The sequence below is a fragment of the Tachysurus fulvidraco genome, chromosome 1 (genome assembly GCF_022655615.1).
Source record: "Tachysurus fulvidraco isolate hzauxx_2018 chromosome 1, HZAU_PFXX_2.0, whole genome shotgun sequence".
Taxonomy (NCBI): domain Eukaryota; kingdom Metazoa; phylum Chordata; class Actinopteri; order Siluriformes; family Bagridae; genus Tachysurus; species Tachysurus fulvidraco.
Genome location: NC_062518.1, coordinates 13,247,326 through 13,267,926, shown reverse-complemented (window position 1 = coordinate 13,267,926; position 20,601 = coordinate 13,247,326). Strand labels below are relative to the sequence as shown.

At 47.9% G+C, this 20,601-nt stretch overlaps 1 protein-coding gene across 4 annotated transcripts in view; it reads right to left on the bottom strand.

Moving 5' to 3' along the window:
* The window catches only part of il1rapl1b (interleukin 1 receptor accessory protein-like 1b), a 313,957-nt gene that overhangs the window by 253,803 nt on the left and 39,553 nt on the right, over nt 1–20,601 (bottom strand). The window lies entirely within an intron of this gene.

Here is a 20,601-nt window from a genome sequence, read left to right as displayed (position 1 = left end):
TCACCATGGCAGGATTTATCTGCATGGTCAGCTAGTGACTCATGGGATTGTTGTCAACTGTCAAGCCTTCTTTGAACCATTGTTGCATCAGTCAGGTCTACAGTCTAGTCTTTATCAGAAATCATTTGAAGACTTTGGAAGGAAGGGATTATTGTTGGGTTCATGGTTCCATCCATCCATCCATCCATTTTCTACCGCTTGGTTAACTCAGATTTTGTGCTGACCAATTAGTTCCACAGGAGCTCTCGTTGCATTATTATACAGTGTTGTAGAAATGATATTATTTACATTTACATCATTTACTGTCCATTGTCACCCAAATGAGGATGGGTCCCCTTCTGAGACTGGTTCCTATCAAGATTTCTTTTTCATATCATTTCAGGGAGATTTTTCTAGCCACCATTGCCTCCAGCCTAATCATTAGAGATAGATGTTAGAGATATATAGTAAGTTAAATTTAAACTTTAAATGTAGGTTTTTTCATTTATTTTCATTCTTATATTATGTATTTTGTATTTTTTTTCTGTTTTTATACTTCTGTAAAGCTTTTTTGAGACAATGTGAATTGTTAAAAGTGCTATACAAATAAATTGAATTGAATTTAATCTTCCCCTTCATTGTTTTATTTTCTTACACCAGTTTGGAATCTGCAGCAAAATATAGAGATGAGCCATCTCTGAGCTGGCTCAAGTTCTGGAACCAAGATTGACATCTATCAAAGTTGCAAGAAATGGTCTGCTCATGATCCAAACATTGCAATCTCATCATCAAATGGCTTGGGAATGGGCTCATTAATCTTTATTGATGCTGTCATTTATGGTTATAGTAGCAAAATTAATTCAGAAAACACACTGATAATTCAACAAACAACATAATCAAGGAAAGCATGTCTGGATTTAGATTCGTCACGTCAATCTGTCTATGATTTTGTGTTCATCTGTCTTGTCTGTCGAGAAATCAGCCTCTTTATCAGATTTATTTTTTCAGAAAATAAATAAAGTCACTAAAAAATAAACACACACCTTAAGGTCAATTTACAGCCTAAATATAAAACTACTATTTACTATTGCAACTGAGGTGTAGATGCCTGTAACGTTTTGCAATATTTGCAATTATTTAATAAATCATGAAAAATCCAACATCTTACCTCCTCTCATTTTCTTCCTGAAATATGTCTATTGTGAAGAAGTAAGAATAATATAACCAGTAAATCATTATAACGGTACATGATGCATTGTGATACAAACGTCTGACACTGGGCATAGTGGAAACATACAATTCACATATTATAAATCAGTTACATTCTTTCATGAGAAATCAACACTGTGTTAAGATGGCTATGGGGACACATTTGAAAGAGTACTGTCTTAGGTACCTGTGAGCACACACCAATACTTTTTGCTGACAGAGGTCAGGTAAGTAGCACACATCAATGAAAGGGCATGGATTCTCAGATCCCCTGTTTGTTAGCCATTTGTCTGCCTTTGTGAACTGTTCATTTATCGTTCATCTCTCTCTCTATTTTGTGCAAGAAATTGTATTTCCATGGCCTAAAAAAATTTATAAGGTTTAAAAGATGTGGGCAGCTGTGCCTTCACTTTCTAATGGAGGACAACATGCATGGTATTTGTTCAAGAGTGGGTCAGCTCTCAAGGGGGCTGGCTGCCTGCACTGCGAGTACTTCAATTTTAAGAAGCTCTGTTACCTCCTGGCTTTGTTTTGAACCTAAAGGCTGTCATCCCATATCTGCAAAGTTATTTATTTAAATTTTTTTTATTGACAAATCAACAATCACAAATACAAGAATGTATACAGAAATTCTCCATTTTCACTTTTCAAACAACAAAGAGCAAGCACCCCCACCCCGCCAACCAAAACAAAAACAAACCCCCAGACAAAGACACACATGCGCGCATGCACAAACACCCCAAATCTCCCTGTTAAAACAACTGAAGAAATGGAAGATTATGCATACAGTCCAATTTTTGACCGAATTAGAACTTTAATCAGGTAACACCCTTAGTCTCCTAAAATAATAAATAACAGGTTGCCACTTGCAAAAAAAGGTGTCAGTAGAACGCCTCAGTGTATATTTTATTTTCTCCAACTTAAGAAAAAACATTAAATCCTTAAACCACTGAGAGATGGAGGGACATCTTATTGCTTTCCAGTGTAGAAGTATACAACGTCGGGCCAACAATGATTAGAAGGCTAAAACATCTTTGTGTACAGAACTCAGTGATACTGACTCATTGGTAATACCAAATATAGCGATCAGTGGGCATGGCAACAATTGCACTTCCAATATGGACATAATGCTGAAAAAGCCTGTCCAGAATGCATGTAATTTTGGGCACAGAAAAAACATATGCCTTAAATGACATGGCATCTGTCACATCTGTCCTAAACCCCAGGATAGATTTTTGCCTGTTTAGATTTGGAAAGATGAATTCTGTACAAAACCTTAAACTGAATGAGGCTGAGGCGGGCACAGGAAGTGGTAGACTGTATCCTATCTATGGCTTTAAATGTTCGTCGCCAAACTGCAGCCCTAACTCCTCCTCCCAAGCAGTCCTGGTTTTATCTGTGTTACAGCTATTGAGACATAAAATGAAACTGTATATCCGGGAAATCAAACTACGCTGGTGTTTTGGGGAGCTTGGGGACCTTTCAAGGTTGCTTGGGGAGTACAGAGGGAAAATTGGGAAGGCATTTAGATACAAAGCTGCGGACTTGGAGATATAAAAAAAATGAGAGTGTTCTGAGTGTTCATAGCTGAAGGCAGCCCATACTCCAAGGACAGGCTGGCGAAACTTCTAAAAATGCCATCTTCGTACAAATTATAAAGTTGCTTGATGCCTTTTTCGTGCCATAGTGAGAAAGCAGAATCTAAAAAAGACGGGGGAAACAAATGATTTTTATTCAGGGGACCCAGTGCTGATAGAGCCATAAATTTAAAGTGATGCCTAAACTGAAACCAAATCTTAAGTGTGTTCAGTATGACTGGATTGTCATTATATTGAGATGGTTTGATCGGAAGGGGTGAGCAAAGCAGAGCAGATACAGGGGATGATCTACAAGACAGTAGCTCTAGATTGTACAAAGTGGATTCTGTTGAATTGGTCCAGGAGTTTGGTTTTTGGATATGTGCAGCCCAGTAATATATTTGAAAATTGGGCAAAGCAAGCCCACCACTGAGCCTACATCTCTGCAATAGAGTCTTACGGATTCTGGGAGGTTTTCCACCCCAAAGAAAAGAATTAATGATTCTATCTAAAGAATAAAAAAAAATTCTTAGGTAAAAATAATGGAAGCGATTAAAAAAAATAAAGAAACTTGGGAAGAACGTTCATTTGCATTGATTTTTCCCATTAAAGACAGAGGTAGACTGCTCCACCTCTGAAAATTCGACTTCACGTTTGCCATAAGCGGAGCAAGATTGGCATGAAAAAGTTTGGGTAAGGAACGGGTCACCGTAATACCAAGGTATTTAAAGCCTGAACAGCTGAATTTGAATGGCAGATTCAGATGCTGAAGTTGCAGAGCAGCATTGTTTACCGAATAACACTCACTCTTATGAAAATTCAGTTTGTATCCTGGAAAAGAGCCAAAATCATTCAAGATAGATAAAATGATAGGAACAGAGGCTGCAGGATCCGTCACATATAGCAAAAAATCATCAGCATATAAAGGATACCTTATATTCTGCCCCCTTGCGAGTTATACCTTTAAAGGATAATGAGGATTTAAGTTTAATGGATAATGGCTCAATGGAAAGAGCGAATAGCAGTGGTGACAGCAGGCACCCCTGCCAGGTTCCACGCCAGAGACTGAAATAATCAGAGCTAATATTATTTGTACATACACTGCCTTGCGGGGATTTATAAAGGAGGCGGGCCAGGAAACAAATGTATCACCAAACCCAAATTTCTTTAATATTGCAAACAGGTATTCCCGCTCGACTCTATCATACGCTTTCTCAGCATCCAATGAGACTACAATCTCAGGGAATGGAGATCACTGCTTAGAGTAAATTATACTGAAAAGTGTACGAGTGTTAAAAAATGAATGCCGCCCTTTTATGAACCCAGTCTGCTCCATAGATATAATACGTGGTAGTACATTTTCTAACCGGGATGCAATTACTTGCCAACATTTTCACATCAACATTCAGCAGTGACAGCGGTCTGTACGACCCACATAGGTTGGGATCCTTACCCTTCTTCAAGAGAAGGGCTATTGAGGCTTGATTAAAAGAGGGTGGTAGCACGCCCTGATCCAGAAATTCACTGAACACACCAAGGAGCAGCGGTGCCAATTTATCTAAACTTTTTTAAAAACTCAACTGGAAAACCATCTGGGCCTGGGGCTTTATTAGACTGCATCGCCTTTATTGAAGCTCTGACTTCTTCAAGAGATAGTGGAGAGTCCAAGTCCCTTACAGAGAACGTATCGATAACAGGAAAATTGACACTTTGAAGGAAATCACCCAGTCTCTTATTAAGAGTAAGGCATTCAGATTTATAAAGAGCAGAGTAATATGACTTAAATACAGCATTGATCGGTAACGGTAACATTTGAGTCATTATTAATCTGCGGTATTAGGCTTGATGCAGCCTGCCGTCTTAGCTGTTGAGCTAACAGTCTGCTTGGTTTATCACCGTATTCATAATACAATCCACGAGTTTGTAATAGCATGCGTTCAGTTTCTTTAGTGGAGAGGAGATTGAATTCTGCTTGTAACTCAACACATTGTTTGTATAGGGTTGGACGCGTAGCTTTGATCGAGTTGGCTGATAGTCGATGAAATTTCCCTGAGTTTAGCTTTGTGCTTCCGATTTATGAACGCAGAGTATGAAATGATTTGCCCCCTGAGACAGGCTTTCAGAGTCTCCCATAATAACGAGCAGGGAGTGAAGTCAAGACGATTAAACAACAAGAATTCATCAACAGCTTTACAAAATAGACGCACAGAAATCCTTGTCTGCTAGGAGATGCAAATTAAACCACCAAGGAGATTGTGTAGGTATATGGGTTAAGAATTGGATATCCAAATGCTAGAGGAGCATGATCAGAGATCACAATGCCCAAATAATCTGCAGATACAACAGAGTGATTAAGATGGCTATCAATAAAAAAAATAATCAATTCTGGAATATAAATGATGCACAGGGGAGAAAAATGAGAATTTCTTGATCTTGGGATAGCGACATCTCCAAGGGTCTACTAAGCCATTTTGTGACATGAAATCGGAGAACGATTTAGACATTGCAGATTGGGATACAGCACTAGAACTAGAACAATCCAAAACAGGGTTCAAAACACAATTCAAATCACCACCAAAAATAGCCTATTCGCAAAATCAGAGTCATCAAAGTTTGGAGCATAATTATTTAACCAGCAAAACCTGGTCTGTATCAACGTACACATATCTGCCATTCCTATCTGCATTTATATGGGTAGGTGAAAACCGTATGCTTCTATTTACTAGGATGGCCACCCCTCGTGCCTTAGAATTGAAATTGGAGTGGAAAGTTTGACCCACCCAAAGACAGTGAAGCCTATAATGATCTTTGACTCGGAGGTGTGTTTCCTGTAAAAATACTGTCGGCATGTAAGCGTTTCAGGTGGGTAAAAACCCTAGACTGTTTAATAGGATTACCCATGCCCCTAATATTCCAGCTAAGGAACCGGACAGGTGTACCACTGCCAGCTAAACGTGGGCCAGTATTAGTGTCAGCCATTCATCCAAAAACATCTACACAAAAAAAAAATAAAACAGGACCTGTGAAGCCAGGGGATCCCCATCCCCCCACCCCTGTGTGCGTGCATCCAACACTCAAACACAACCACATACCCAACACACAAGTAGAGTCCCCATTCTAACAATAACCCCAGGGGACATCAACATGAACTATCAAAAAAGAAACCTACCACTGCCCAATAAATGTGCTAACAAACCTATCCTAAACAAAGAGAAGGCTCCAGCAGATTTAACTCGACAGAAATTATGTGCAACTATGTCTGTTTCATGGCTAATCATCTCCGGTCTACATAAATATATAAACAAAGTTTCTAGAGGAAAATAAAATCCCAAAATAAATTGACATTTATGAATCAAACATTAAGTTTTCAGGATCACTTACACATTGATTCCTGTAAAAATAACACTTAAAAAACAAACAAACAAACAAACAAAAAAAAACGCAACAACACACAAAGTGCATAAAGTTAAAGACCAGCATCACCACGCGGAGTTTGTGAACAGTGCAGTGACATGAAAAGAAGGAGTAAACATCGCATCCAACAGTGACAAAAAAAAAATGTTCACACTTTAAACAGTTTGGATAGTTTTTATATACTTGCTGGCTTTGTCAGGTGAAAGAAAATGTTTGTCCACACCATTGTGTGTAATATATAGCCATGCTGGATAAAACAACCCGTACCGCACACCTTCAATGCCACGGAGCTGCCGCCGCACCTCACTGAAGGCAGCCCGGGCTTTTGCGGTTTTTACCGTATTGTCGGGAAAGATAGAAATGTTCAGGCCCTTAAATTGAATTCGCTGTAATTCTCTGGCACACCGTAAGACATCGAGATATTCCCAATGATAGTGAAATTTGGCCACAATGGCTCATGGTCATTCACCAGGCTTAGAGTGCAATGTGACCTGTCCAGTATGGGCTCCTTTTCCAGACTCAGTGCCTCCCTCAATAGTGCGGCAACACTCGCGACAGTGTAGCTATTGGGACCCTCAGGAACACCAATTATCCGGACATTATCGCGCCGTGACCTAGCTTCCAGATCTTTGCATTTGATCTGCAGTTTATTGAACTCAGCAGTAAGACATTGCATGTCACTTCACATTACAGCGATATCATCAGTGCAAACAGAAAGTGAGTGCTCCATCTCAACCATCACTACCTGCAGCTTCGACTTTATTGTTAGTAAGTCGTCTCCCAATGTAAGTTCCAATGTACACAGTTCGGCCTTAAAAACCTCTGTGATTTCAGACCTCAAAAAGAACAGCAGCTCTGACTTTAATGAGTCAATATCAGCCTTAGAAGCTGCCTGTGAAACGATGGACCCTTCACACGGAGGTGAATCATGCGATGGCAAAGTCGCAACTGTTGTACCAGGCCGCAGCTGCGACTGAGTCATGCTTTGGGTCTTAGTAGTTTTACCAGACATCATAATTACCTCTAGATTCAGATATCCAAACAATGAAGGTAAACCGAGGAACTGAGAGCAAAAATAAACGTGAAAAGCTCGAAATAATGACAATTATAACAATAATCTACCGTAGCCTACTAACACCATCCTACTCCATGACAAGCTAGACAGCACTCCCCAACACATCTGCAAAGTTGTGGTGCAGCTCTGATTATGAGGCTTGAGTATTGAGTTGGTAGAATCAGCGTACAAGATAGGTGTATCCCTTTCTCCTCCAACTCTGAGGCCCCCGTCTGGATTCTGAAGCTCTTTCTGCAATTTCTTTCAATCCAAATGAGGACCTAATGGTATCTGCAACAGTCTCTGAAGACCTCAATGTATTACTGTATGCACACAAAATACAATTTGTGGATTGGTGGTGTTGATGGGTGATGAAGCCGTTCCCGATGGGTGGACTGTCCACCTCTGTAATTCTCAGGGGAACGGGTCATTGAATGATCGGAAGTTGTAGCTACTCCACTAGCTGGCAGTGGATTATATTGACAGCAGATCCAGAGTATATTAGGGCTGAGACATGACAGACAGAGCCACCATAGTGAATAAGTGCAGGTATTTGTAGGCTAAAGTAAGGAAGTAAGAACAGGAAGTAAGGAAGTAAGAACAAATAGAGCTGGAGGCAGAGGTGATGCTGACGCTTGTCTGGAGACCGTCCAATCTGAATGGCCTCTGGAGCCTCGTCGGAAGGAAGATCCAGCAGTGGCTGAGATTGTGGTGGTCTGTTCCTGATGTGTGATGTATTTGTTCAGCATGTAGTTTTCATCCTTCCAGGTGAGTTCAGCCTGTAGAGTAAGGCTGAGGCCTTCCCAAAACATTGCCACCGTCCATCCTCTCTAGGCAGCCTGAATGTGTAACTTTACTGCATAATCTCCAAGGAGTCCATGCCTTGACTGAGTTGTATGATTTGGACAGAAATGTCACTTCCTCTGACGGGGTACTCAAACACTTCTCGGTTCCCTTTCGAGGGAACTCGACGCTGCATCAGTGCTGACGCTATGGGAATGCTTCTTTGAGGAAGTTGTGTCTGAAGCTCTGTGTGCACACACGCCATTTAATGGCTCGGAAAGGACACGTGACGGAGTTAATTACTCGCCAGTAAGTCCATATAAGGGCATCTACGTCACGCTGCTCCAGCTTTCTTTGTCTTCAGGAAGCGCTCTGTGTATGTGTGTCGTTTGTCTGTCTGTCAAGTGCGGGGAAAGAAAAAAAAATAGGGAAAGACTAGGCAAAATGTTGCAGTCTAAGCACTTTAAGAGATGCGTGCATCCTTGCCCCCGCTTTATCACGGCGGACGACGCGCATTCTCTTTGTGTGGTGTGTTTGGGAGAGGAGCATGCCCGGTCGGCTCTCGAGGGAGCCGGCTGCGTGCATTGTGAGGGATTCCCTCTCCGCACGCTCCGATCCCGCCTGGCTGTGTTTTCAGCTTCGGCTGCGCCTCGTGGTTCGGGTCCTGCGTCTGCCGAGGCAGCGCGGCGACTTCAATCATGGGGTTCCCAGGTTGAGTTAGCGGAGGCGGAGCAAGAGACGGGTGTTCCCCTTTCTCTTGCCCTCTCCCCTGATTCCGATCGCTCGGTTTCGCGTTCGGGAGCTCGCGCTGCGATTTCTCCCAACCCGGAAGAGAGCATGCTGCTTTCCGCATCCGGCTCTGAGGAGCTCGATGTCGAAGGGGAGGGGCTTTCCACCTCAGAACGGCCGACGCAATCAGTCGCGTTCGAGGAGCTCCTCGAGGTAATAACTCGGGCTGTTGAGAAGCTGAATTTAGATTGGCCTGAGGAGGTAGTTGGTGTCGCCCATTCTAAGCTGGACGACCGCTTTCTCACTTCAGGCCGTCAGCCACCTGCACGCAGGCGTCTGCCATTTCTTCCAGACCTCCATACTGAGGTATCGAGGTCTTGGAAAAATCCCTTTTCGGCGCGTGTATTTTCTCCAGCCATGTCAGACTATTCAGCCATTAATGGGCTTGAAGCCCATGGGTATAGGACGATGCCGAGGGTTGAAGAGACGCTAGCAAGTTATCTCTCCCCTGCATCGCCCGCATGGAGAAAACCTGCCCTTCCATCCAAGCCATGTAGGACCACTTCGGCCATTGTGGGTAAGGCCTATGAGGCAGCGGGTCAAGCGGGTGCAGCGCTGCACACCATGGCGGTCTTGCAGGCCTACCAGGCTGATCTGCTAGCAGAGCTGGATGGCGGTGAAGGGCTGGGACCTTGACTGATCTCGCGCTCCGTGCCACGAAGCAGACGGCCCGCTCTATAGGCCGTACTATGGCTGCGCTGGTTGCCGCGGAGAGGCACTTGTGGCTTAATTTGACAGGCATAAGGGAGAAGGATAAGTCCTTTCTCCTGGACGCCCCAGTTTCAACTCAGGGCTTGTTCGGCGACGCAGTTAGTACTGTCGTCGACAGGCATCAGGAGGTGAAACGCCAGTCAGCGGCGTTCAAGGAGTTTCTCCCTCGCCGCGGGGAGCAGCCTGGGCCATCATCTAGCCGCCCCCCCCTTCTAGCTCACTCAGGGCAGTGAGAAGAGCTAGTGTGGCGGCCCGAGCCCCCCCGTCTAAAACTAGGGAGGCCGGTTCACATGCCCGGACCCGGACCCGTCCGGTGAGAGAGGACCTTAGGTCTGTCCTCTCAGCCAAGCGGGCCATGAAGGAGTCCTGATGCCCGAGGGCCCCTACTGCCAGCCCCGCCGCCTTTGTCGTTTCGGGGGGCAGTGGAGCCTGTGTCAGCTCCCCTTTCTTGTGCAGATCTTCCCGGGTTCGCGCCTGCCGGTGCGCTGTTTCAGGGCGCCCAGGAGGTCTGCACAAGTTTGACGCCACTGTCAGGCAGCCTGGCAGCGTGGAAACTTCTGCCAGGGGTGTCTCAGTGGGTCCTGAATACTGTGGAAAGAGGGTACAGGATCCAGTTTTCCTCACGTCCTCCGTGTTTCCAGGGTGTGTTGCCCACAAATGTGGGCGGGCACCAGGCGGCGTTCCTCCGGGAGGAACTCCTCTCACTTCTGGAGAAAGGGGCCATAGAGCATGTTCCCCTCCCAGAGCGGGACTCCGGCTTTTACAGCCGATATTTTGTTGTTCCCAAGAAGGACGGGGGGCTGCGTCCGATTCTGGACCTGCGGGCTCTGAACTGTACTCTGAAGACTTACAAGTTCAAGATGCTCACGCTCAAGATGATCGTGTCCCAGATCAGATCCGAGGACTGGTTTGTCACGATCGACCTCAAGGATGCTTATTTCCACATAAGCATTCTGCCGGAGCACAGGAAGTTCCTCAGGTTCGCTTTCGGGGGCGAAGCGTACCAGTATCGTGTCCTTCCTTTTGGCCTAGCCCTTTCACCACGCACGTTCATGAAGTGCATAGATGCTGCCCTGGCACCATTGCGTCTCCAGGGCATCCGTGTACTGAACTACCTGGACGACTGGCTCATTCTTGCCCAGTCGGAGGCTATGGCAGCCAGGCATCGAGATGCTGTGCTTGCCCACATGAGGTCCTTAGGACTCAGGCTGAACCCAGGAAAGTGTGTGCTTTCTCCTTCTCAGAGAACCACCTTTCTGGGGGTGGTTTGGGACTCCACCACGATGCGGGCACATCTGTCTCCCACCCGGGTGGCCTCCATCTTGTCGGCGGTGAAAGCTATTCGGCTAGGCCGCAGCCTCTCTGTTGCCGAGGCACAGAGGGTGCTCGGACTCATGTCAGCAGCAGCCAACGTTATTCCTTTGGGTCTGCTTCACATGAGGCCATTCCAGCTCTGGCTCAAGGGGGCGGGCTTTCATCCTCGCAGGCATCCCCTCAGGGTTATACGGGTTACGCGCCGTGGGCTTCGTACCCTCCTTATGTGGAAAAGACCCCGGTTCTTGGTCTTGGGTCCCATTCTAGGGGCGTGTCACCGTCGCAGGACTCTTTCGACGGACGCCTCGCTTTCGGGCTGGGGCGCAGCCTTAGATGGCCGCCCGGCCCAGGGTCTATGGGAGAGCCCCTGTCTCTCATGGCACATAAATTGCCTGGAGATGAGGGCTGTGTTCCTAGCGTTGCAACACTTTCTCCCGCACCTGGAGGGCTGTCATGTCCTAGTGCGAACAGACAGCACCGCGGTGGTGTCCTATATCAACCATCAGGGCGGTCTGCGTTCACGCCCCCTGTTCAGGTTGGTGTGGCAGATTCTGCTCTGGGCAGATACCAGGTTTCTTTCGCTAAGAGCGGTTTTTATCCCAGGGAGTGTAAATCGGGAGGCAGACTTCCTGTCGAGGCAGGTGCTAAGGCCCGGGGAGTGGCGTCTTCACCCTCACGTGGTGAAGCGAATCTGGCAGATTTTCGGCCGGGCAGAAGTGGATTTGTTCGCCTCAGAGGAGTCGACCCACTGTCCGCTGTGGTTCTCCCTCTCTCACCCGGCCCCGTTGGGCCTGGATGCCCTGGTATGGACGTGGCCGAGGCTCCATCTGTACGCCTTTCCCCCGGTAGCTCTGCTCCCGCAAGTCCTAGCCAGAGTGCGCCACGACCGGGTCAACCTTCTCCTAGTTGCCCCCCGTTGGCCCTCTCGGGTTTGGTTCACGGACCTAGTCTCCCTCCTTTACGGCACTCCATGGGAGGTTCCCGTCAGGAGGGATCTCCTCTCTCAGGCGCAGGGGGCAATTCATCACCCCCGCCCCGAGATGTGGAAGCTTTGGGTCTGGCCCCTGAGGGGGACCAGCTCCTAGACGCCGGCCTCTCAACTGAGGTGACAGAGACTCTGCTGAATGCTAGGGCTCCCTCCACTAGGAAACTGTATGCTCTGAAGTGGAGGCTTTTCCGCCTCTGGTGTGACGAGCACTCTCAGGATCCAGTTCACTGCCCGGTTGGTACAGTGCTGGAGTTCCTGCAGTCTTGCTTTTCTCGGGGCCTGTCCCCTTCTACTCTAAAGGTGTACGTGGCCGCAGTTGCCGCGAACCACAAACCTGTCCTTGGGGCCTCCTTGGGTAGGCACCCTTTGGTCTCTCGCTTTCTGCGTGGTGTCAGGCGGCTGAGGCCTTCCTCTAGGCCACGCCTTCCTTCCTGGGACCTCTCCGTGGTCCTGGAGGGGCTGTTGGAAGCCCCCTTTGAGCCCTTGGAGTCAGCCTCTGAGAAGTTTCTGACCCTGAAGTCTGCTCTGCTTCTTGCCTTGGCCTCTCTCAGGAGAGTCGGGGATTTGCAGGCTTTGTCGATCGCCCCCGCCTGCCTGGAGTTTGCCCCCGGTATGTCCAAGGCTATCCTGCACCCCAGGCCAGGATATGTCCCTAAGGTGCCCAGGATGGCGGGATGTCCAATCATCCTGCAAGCCTACTGTTCCCCGCCCCATGAGTCGGCGGAGCAGGAGAGGCTGCACTTGCTTTGCCCGGTAAGGGCCCTGAGGACTTACGTCCACCGCTCTAGCTCGTGGCGTAACTCCTCTGCCCTTTTTGTCTGTTTTGGGGGCCGGAATAGGGGTAATCCAGTTTCCAAACAGCGCCTGGCACACTGGGTGGTGGAGGCCATTACTCAGGCCTATGAGGTGCGCGGTCATGCCTCACCTCTTGGCATCAGGGCCCACTCCACTAGGGGTATCGCCTCATCCAGTGCCTTGGCCAGGGGTGTCCCCATTGAAGATATTTGTGCTGCGGCAGGATGGTCCTCTCCGCACACCTTTATCAGATTCTATGACCTGGACTTGGACCCCACTCCAGGGTCCCAGGTACTGCGGGGCCTATGATGTGCTGTTCCCAGTCTGCTCGTGCTCTCTCACGGCCTCTGGCGCAGTCATCGACTGGTGCGTGGCGGCGTGGGTATTGGCATTCCCATAGCGTCAGCACTGACGCAGCGTCGAGTTCCCTCGAAAGGGAACTACGCCGGGTTACGTATGTAACCCGGTTCCCTGAGAGGGGAACGAGACGCTGCGTTGCTGGCCACGCCCCAGGCATCCGTTCGCGCTTCCTTCGGACAAAGAGAGCTGGAGCAGCGTGACGTAGATGCCCTTATATGGACTTACTGGCGAGTAATTAACTCCGTCACGTGTCCTTTCCGAGCCATTAACTGGCGTGTGTGCACACAGAGCTTCAGACACAACTTCCTCAAAGAAGCATTCCCATAGCGTCAGCACTGACGCAGCGTCTCGTTCCCCTCTCAGGGAACCGGGTTACATACGTAACCTGGTGTAGTTAGGGTGGGGTCAGACGTTCTTCCAAGTTCTCCTGAAGATCAGAATAGGGGAAAAACTCCCTTTGTTTGCAGTTGTCTGTGGGCATACATACGTACATACATACATACGTAACCCGGCGTAGATTTGTTGTGTTAAATGAGCACAGGAGGAATCCCAGGTCGCGGCAGCCCAGTACATCACTCTGCAATTTGATTCATGCCAAAAGCAAAATTTAACTTAGATCCATAGGAAAAGTGATTCAAAAATATTATTTTTTACAAAATTAGCAACTTCGTAAACTTTAACAACTTTATTTCAAAACACAGCAAAATTCAGAAAGTGGGGATTGATTAATCATTTGACAATAGTTTCGGTTGTAAATAAATGATTAAATTATATTAATGTGCATATTTGAATACATTAACATTATATAGTACAATCTATTTTGGATGATTTACATAAGTTAAGGATAATAGTAAACTAAAAAACTTAAAAAGTAAAATAATACATACATACATATATATATATATATGTATGTATGATTTGGACAGAAACATATACATAATACATAATACATATACATAATATTCAAATACATAAAACATATATTGTCACAACCGAGGACGGAGGAGACAGACCCGTTTACAGGATAGCTTCATATGAAAGGGTTTAATAAATAATGAAGACAAAGACCTAAAGGATGATAACTGAAACAATACAAATGATGACACTTAACAACGACTAGACATGACGAAGGGGTAAATGTAACTAATGATTCCGCGCAGCACTCGGCAACGCGGCTCACTTAAATATAAAAGACAATGAAGACACAATAAGGATCAGGTGTGGAGACAGGGAGGGGCGGACGAAGGCGGGGCAGACACGTGACGAGGAAGATAAACAAAAGGCATGTGGCCAAAAGTCCGGGCTGAGACCTGACAGTACACCCCCCCCCACACACACACCTCGAGTTGCGGCTCCCGAAGCGGCAAACCCCGACAAGGTCCAGGAGGGGGGGGCGAGGCACACGGCAAAGGCAGATGGGGGGAGCAAGGAACACGGCAAAGGCAGATGGGGGAGCGAGGAACACGGCGAAGGCAGATGGGGGGAGCGAGGAACACGGCGAAGGCAGATGGGGGAGCGAGGAACACGTGAAGGCAGATGGGGGGAGCAAGGTCCACGGCGAGGCCGGTGGGGGGAGCAAGGCACACGGTGGCACAGCCAGCGAGCAGAGGGGCCGAGCGACATCCACAGCCGAGCAGAAGGGCCGAGCAACGTCCACAGCCGAGCAGAAGGGCCACGCGACCTACACAGCCGAGTGACGTCTACAGCCGAGCTGAAGGGCCGATCGACATCCACAGCCGAGCTGAAGGACCGAGCGACATCCACAGCCGAGCTGAAGGGCATAACCCCCAACGCACCGCTGCCAAATCCACGTCCTGATGACCAGAATAGAAGGGTGGGAGGGTGGGAAAGATCCTTCGCCCTGGGCCTGCAGCACCCCCCGTGGAAGAAGTGAAGCGACGTCCTCCTCGGAACGGAACCGGAAGGGGAGCGACGTCCTTCACCGAAAAAAATGCGGGGCCATGCCGCAGGGCACCAAAAAAAAAAAAAGGGGGGGGCAAAAATGGTATGGTGACATCCTCCGCGAAGGAAGTGAGGCGACAACCACTTCGGACGGAACCGAAAGTAGAGCGGCGTCCCTCACCGGAAAAGATGCGGAACGATGTCACCAAAAAAAGGAGAAGGAGTGCCGGAACAGTCCAGGAGAAGATGAAAAAAAAAGCCGGTCCGAAATGGAAGCTATCCTGCTGGGTCTCAGTTCTTAGGCGGAATCATTCTGTCACAACCGAGGATGGAGGAGACAGACCTGTTTGAGGATAGCTTCAAATGAAAGGGGTTTAATAAATAATGAAGACAAAGACCTAAAAGATGATAACTGAAACAATACAAATGACAACACTTAACAATGACTAGACATGATGAAGGGGTAAACGTAACTAATGATTCCGTGCTGCACTTGGCAACGCGGCTCACTTAAATATAAAAGACAATGAAGACACAATAAGGATCAGGTGTGGAGACAGGGAGGGGCGGACGAAGGGGGGCAGACACGTGACGAGGAAGATAAACAAAAGGCACGTGGCCAAAAGTCCGGGCTGAGTCCTGACAGTACCCCCCCTCGAGGCGCGGCTCCCGAAGCGCCAAACCCCGACAAGGTCCAGAGGGGGGGGGCACATGGCGAAGGCAGATGGGGGGAGCAAGGAACACGGCGAAGGCAGATGGGGGAGCGAGGAACACGGCGAAGGCAGATGGGGGGAGCGAGGAACACGGCGAAGGCAGATGGGGGGAGCAAGGTCCACGGCGAGGCCGGTGGGGGGAGCAAGGCACACGGCGAGGTATGTGGGGGGAGTAAGGCACACAGCGGCACAGCCAGCGAGGGCCGAGCGACGTCCATAGCCGAGCAGAGGGGCCGAATGACGTCCACAGCCGAGCAGAAGGGCCGAGCGACGTCCACAGCTTAGCAGAAGGGCCACGTGACATCCACGGCCGAGCTGAAGGGCCGAGTGACGTCTACAGCCTAGCTGAAGGGCCGAGCGACATCCACAGCCGAGCTGAAGGGCCGCGCATAACCCAAAATGCACCGCTGCCAGATCCACGTCCTGATGACCAGAATAGAAGGGTGGGAGGGTGGGAAAGATCCTTCGCCCTGGGCCTGCAGCACCCCCCGTGGAAGAAGTGAAGCGACGTCCTCCTCGGAACGGAACCGGAAATGGAGCGACGTCCTTCACCGAAAAAAATGCGGTGTTAATTTTGTTAAAATTAAAAATTAAAAATGTTGTGTTAATTTTCCACAGTCTGTGATGATTTGGGGTGCAGGTGTTGGTCCAAGAAATTTTAGATCACTTTATGCTTCCTTCTGCTGACCAGATTTTTAAAGATGCTGATTTCATTTTCCATTGTACTGAATTTATATAATACATAATATAATATATAATATATCGTTTCACTATTTGAGTCGAATTACTGAAATAAATGAACATTTCCATGACATTCTAATTCATTGTGATGCACCTGTATAGTGTGTCAGAGTGGGAAATGCTTTCTTCATCAAGTTATCAAGAAAAGTGAATACCAGAAGAGCAACAGGACAGGACAGCATCTCAGGTCAGGTCCTCAATGCTATTACTAACAATTTAGCTCAAACAAGTTCACAAACATATTCAACCTGTCTCAGCAGTCAGTAATTTGCACATACTTTAAACAGTTTTTTAACTTTTTTAACTCTAGCACAAATGAACCCCAGCCCACCTACTGTATCTCAACAAATTACCCAGTAACCTATCCTCGGTTGATGCATTAAAATGCTTGGCAGAGATTACATCACCTCTTCCAGGACACCTCATCCTGGAACCATTACAAATACCATTCCAATCGATAAACTAATTATGCCATGTATAAAAATTATGTTAAATTGCTGAGTGCTTGAGACTTAGTTCACCCCTGTGTCAGTGGATGTACATCTTCCTGACAGGCCACTTAAAACTCTATCACGTTTGTCAATTTTTCTGATGAAACTGTTGTGATGGGTCTGATCACTGATAGCGACTAAAGACTGTGGGCCCTAAACCCTAAAGTTTAATACATTATTAGACAGTCTAACAGTATTAGACTGTAAAACAGGTTAAAGATTTAAGATACCATCAACCTAAAACTCTGTATACCTCCCTCCTGCCCTGAGAGATGATGGGACCAGTCAAGCAGTGCTAGTTCACTGGAGGGAGCACTGTACAGTGCGAGGAGTGAAAAGAGCTTTAAGGTAAGAAGATGCTGGTTCATTTTTGGTTTTCTAGGCCAGCATCAATGTCTTGAATTTGATGCATACAGCTACCAGAAAATATTAGAGGGAGCACAGCAATGGGGTGGTGTGTGAGAACTTAGGCAGGTTGAAAACATGTCATGTTTCAAGTTTCAGGAGTCCAGTCTCGAAATGAAAATACTGAAAAAACACCTAAGCAGCATGTGTCGATAAAAATGACTGAATCTTTCTGATGCTTTCTGAAGAAACTGACATGAGAGTTTCACAATAGCAATATGTGAGGAAAAGGTTGCGAGCTGTGGCCCAATGGGAGATAAGATTGTTGTGTAGTTATATGCAAGATCCTGACCTGGGGATGAATCATCTGTGATTACCAGCAGTTCTGATTTCCTGGGATTGAGTTTCAACTGATGAGGCATCATCCATGATATAACAAATTATCAATAACTTAATTAATTAACCCTTGTATGTTGTTCGGGTCTGTGGGACCCATATTCATAAACATCAATAGTTTTGAAAAACTTTGCTTCCTTGTATATTTGTTGATTTTTTTTCCTTGATTAAATTTGATTTTCTTTTTTCTACTACATTTTATTAAAAAACAACAAAAAAACGAGTATTACAAATGTGATGTAATAAAGGTAAAGGGCAAATATTAACCATATATGCTGTTTATATTGCTTGTAATTGGGATGAAGTAAACATCTTGTCAGCGCACTCACCCGAAGCTCACCTTCGCGGCGCACTCTGGTGACGTCATTCCCTGTCGCATGACTTTTATACTCGGCAGTGCTATTTAAGCACGCCGTTCATGCTAGATTCTCGCCAGATGATCTCTCGTCGCTACGTCGCTTTGTTGAGTCACTCCTGCCAGCCTCCGGTCCGAGTGTTATCTGTGCCTCGCGTTTTCTATTTCCGTGTTGATTTTCCCGTCTCGGATTACCTTTTTTTTCCTGTCATTCCTTACGTGAGTTTTTTTCTTTCGTTTTCATTCTCTGCTGCCAGTTGTTTTGTTTCCGTTTTTTGCGCTCCGGTTATTGACATTTCGGATTACCCTTTTTCCTGTGTGGATTACTGCCTTTTTCTGATTGGATTATTTTTTTTCTCGTCATATCGGACTTCCGGTTTCTAGACTGTTACGCCGTGGCGTCAGACTAAATCCTTTTGCCGCTGCGTTCGGTAGGGGGTTCAGCCCAAGACTTTGCCTGGTTTCATTCTGTGCATTTATGCTTTCATATATAGACATTTATTACTCTCCTTTATGTTAATAAATTTTCTTTTTTTTTGGACCCTGGCCTGCGTTTGGGTTCTCCTTCCCAGCACCCTCATCTGTTTCACTGATAGTATCATCTGGCCAATAATGAACCCAGCAGGATCTCAGGAGATGCAGTCCCAGCTCGACTCCTTGTCCAAATCCTCCACTGCGCATAAGCGCCAACTCAAGGAGATAGCCGCATCCACCAATGAGCTCATTCGGCGCATGAGCATGCTCACCACGACACAGGCCTCCTCGCCTTTTACGAGGCCACCTGCCCAGCCCCCCCAACCCGTGGTCGAGCAGAACATAAACCCCATTCGGGAGCCACATCTGCCCCATCCCGAGCGTTTTTCTGGTGAGGCGGGACTTTGCCGTGCATTTTTGATGCAGTGCTCAGTGATCTTCGAGCTCCAACCCTCCTCCTTCCCTTCGGATCGGTCCAAGGTAGCGTACGTTATCTCTTTGTTATCTGGGAAGGCCAAGATCTGGGCAACAGCAGAGTGGGAACGTCAGTCAGTCATCTGCTTCTCGTTCGATGCCTTTTCGGCTGAGCTGCGCAAGGTTTTCAACTCCACTCTGCCTAAGATGGACGCCACTCGAGCCTTGTTCGAATCATCTCAGGGGTCCCGCTCAGTGGCTGAGTATGCTGTGGTTTTCCGCATGGCAGCTGGGGACAGTGGCTGGAACCCCACGGCGCTCTACGACGCATTCTACCGCGGCTTGTCCCCCCAGGTGAAGGATGAACTCGCGGCCCGAGAACTCCCTCAAGAGCTTGACGACCTGGTTTGTCTGGCAACCAGGATCGATCGCCGTATCCAGGAACGAAGAGAGGAGGGACGCCCAACCCGTTCCTGGCCTCCCAGAACCCCGTATGCCAAGCCCCCTGTCGAACCAGACAGGTCATATGGGCCTCCCAGAAACCCATATGTCAAGACCCGCTCGGAGTCTTAAAGATCACACTCGCGGGTCTTGACATATGGGCCTCCCAGAAACCCATATGTCAAGACCCGCTCGGAGTCTTACAGATCACACTCGCCTCCACCTCCCCAACCCATGGAGATAGGACAGCGTCTCCTGTCCGCAGCAGAGAAGGAGCGGCGCCGGGCCCACGACCTCTGTCTCTACTGTGGCAAGGCAGGACACTTTGCCTTCGCATGCCCAGCAAAAGACAGGGCTCGCCGTTGACGGAGGAGCCCGCGGCGAGCCTCTGGTGTTTAGCCTCCCCCAAGCCACTTCTCCGAGCCCGTTTCCAGATCAAGAGCCAAGAACATGATCTAGCGGTCTTCGTTGACTCTGGAGCTGACGCGGAGTTCCTTGATGAGGAGTTAGTGCGTCAGCTGGAGATCGAGACTGAACCTCTACCCACCAGTCTCCAGGTACGGGCCCTGGATGGCCATATCCTTCACCGAGCTCGCTACCGCACCAAGCCCCTGCTGGTGTCCGTCACCAATGAACACATGGAGTGGATCTCCTTCCTCGTTATCCCTTCGCCCCACGCACCAGTCATGTTTGGATTACCTTGGCTGCAGAAACATAACCCTCACCTGGATTGGTCCAGTGGCCGGGTCCTTGGTTGGGGGATCTACTGCCAGGCTCATTGCCTGACCACCTTGGCACCCCGCTCGTTATCAGTCAAGGAGGACCTGCCCCCCGATCTCTCTCTGGTGCCTGCTGAATACCATGATCTGGGACAAGTGTTCAGTAGAGCTTGTGCCACTTCCCTACCACCACACAGATCTTATGACTGTGCTATCGACCTCCTGCCAGGCACTGCCCCCCCCCCCCCCGGGGGGGGGGGGGGGGGCGCCTGTACCACCTATCCAAGCCTGAAAGGGAAGCCATGACCCAGTATATACAGGAGTCCTTAGAGTCAGGCATTATCCGCCCGTCTTCATCCCCAGCCGGTGCAGGTTTTTTCTTTGTGGAGAAGAAGGATGGGACTCTACGACCCTGTATTGACTATCGGGGTCTGAACGCCATCACCATTAAAAATCGCTACCCATTGCCTCTCATGGCCTCCGCTTTTGAGCTCCTTCAGGGGGCCACCATTTTCTCCAAGCTGGACCTTCGGAACGCCTATCACCTAGTCCGCATCTGTGAGGGCGACGAATGGAAGACCGCATTCAACACTCCCACTGGCCATTACGAGTACCGGGTGATGCCGTTTGGCCTCAC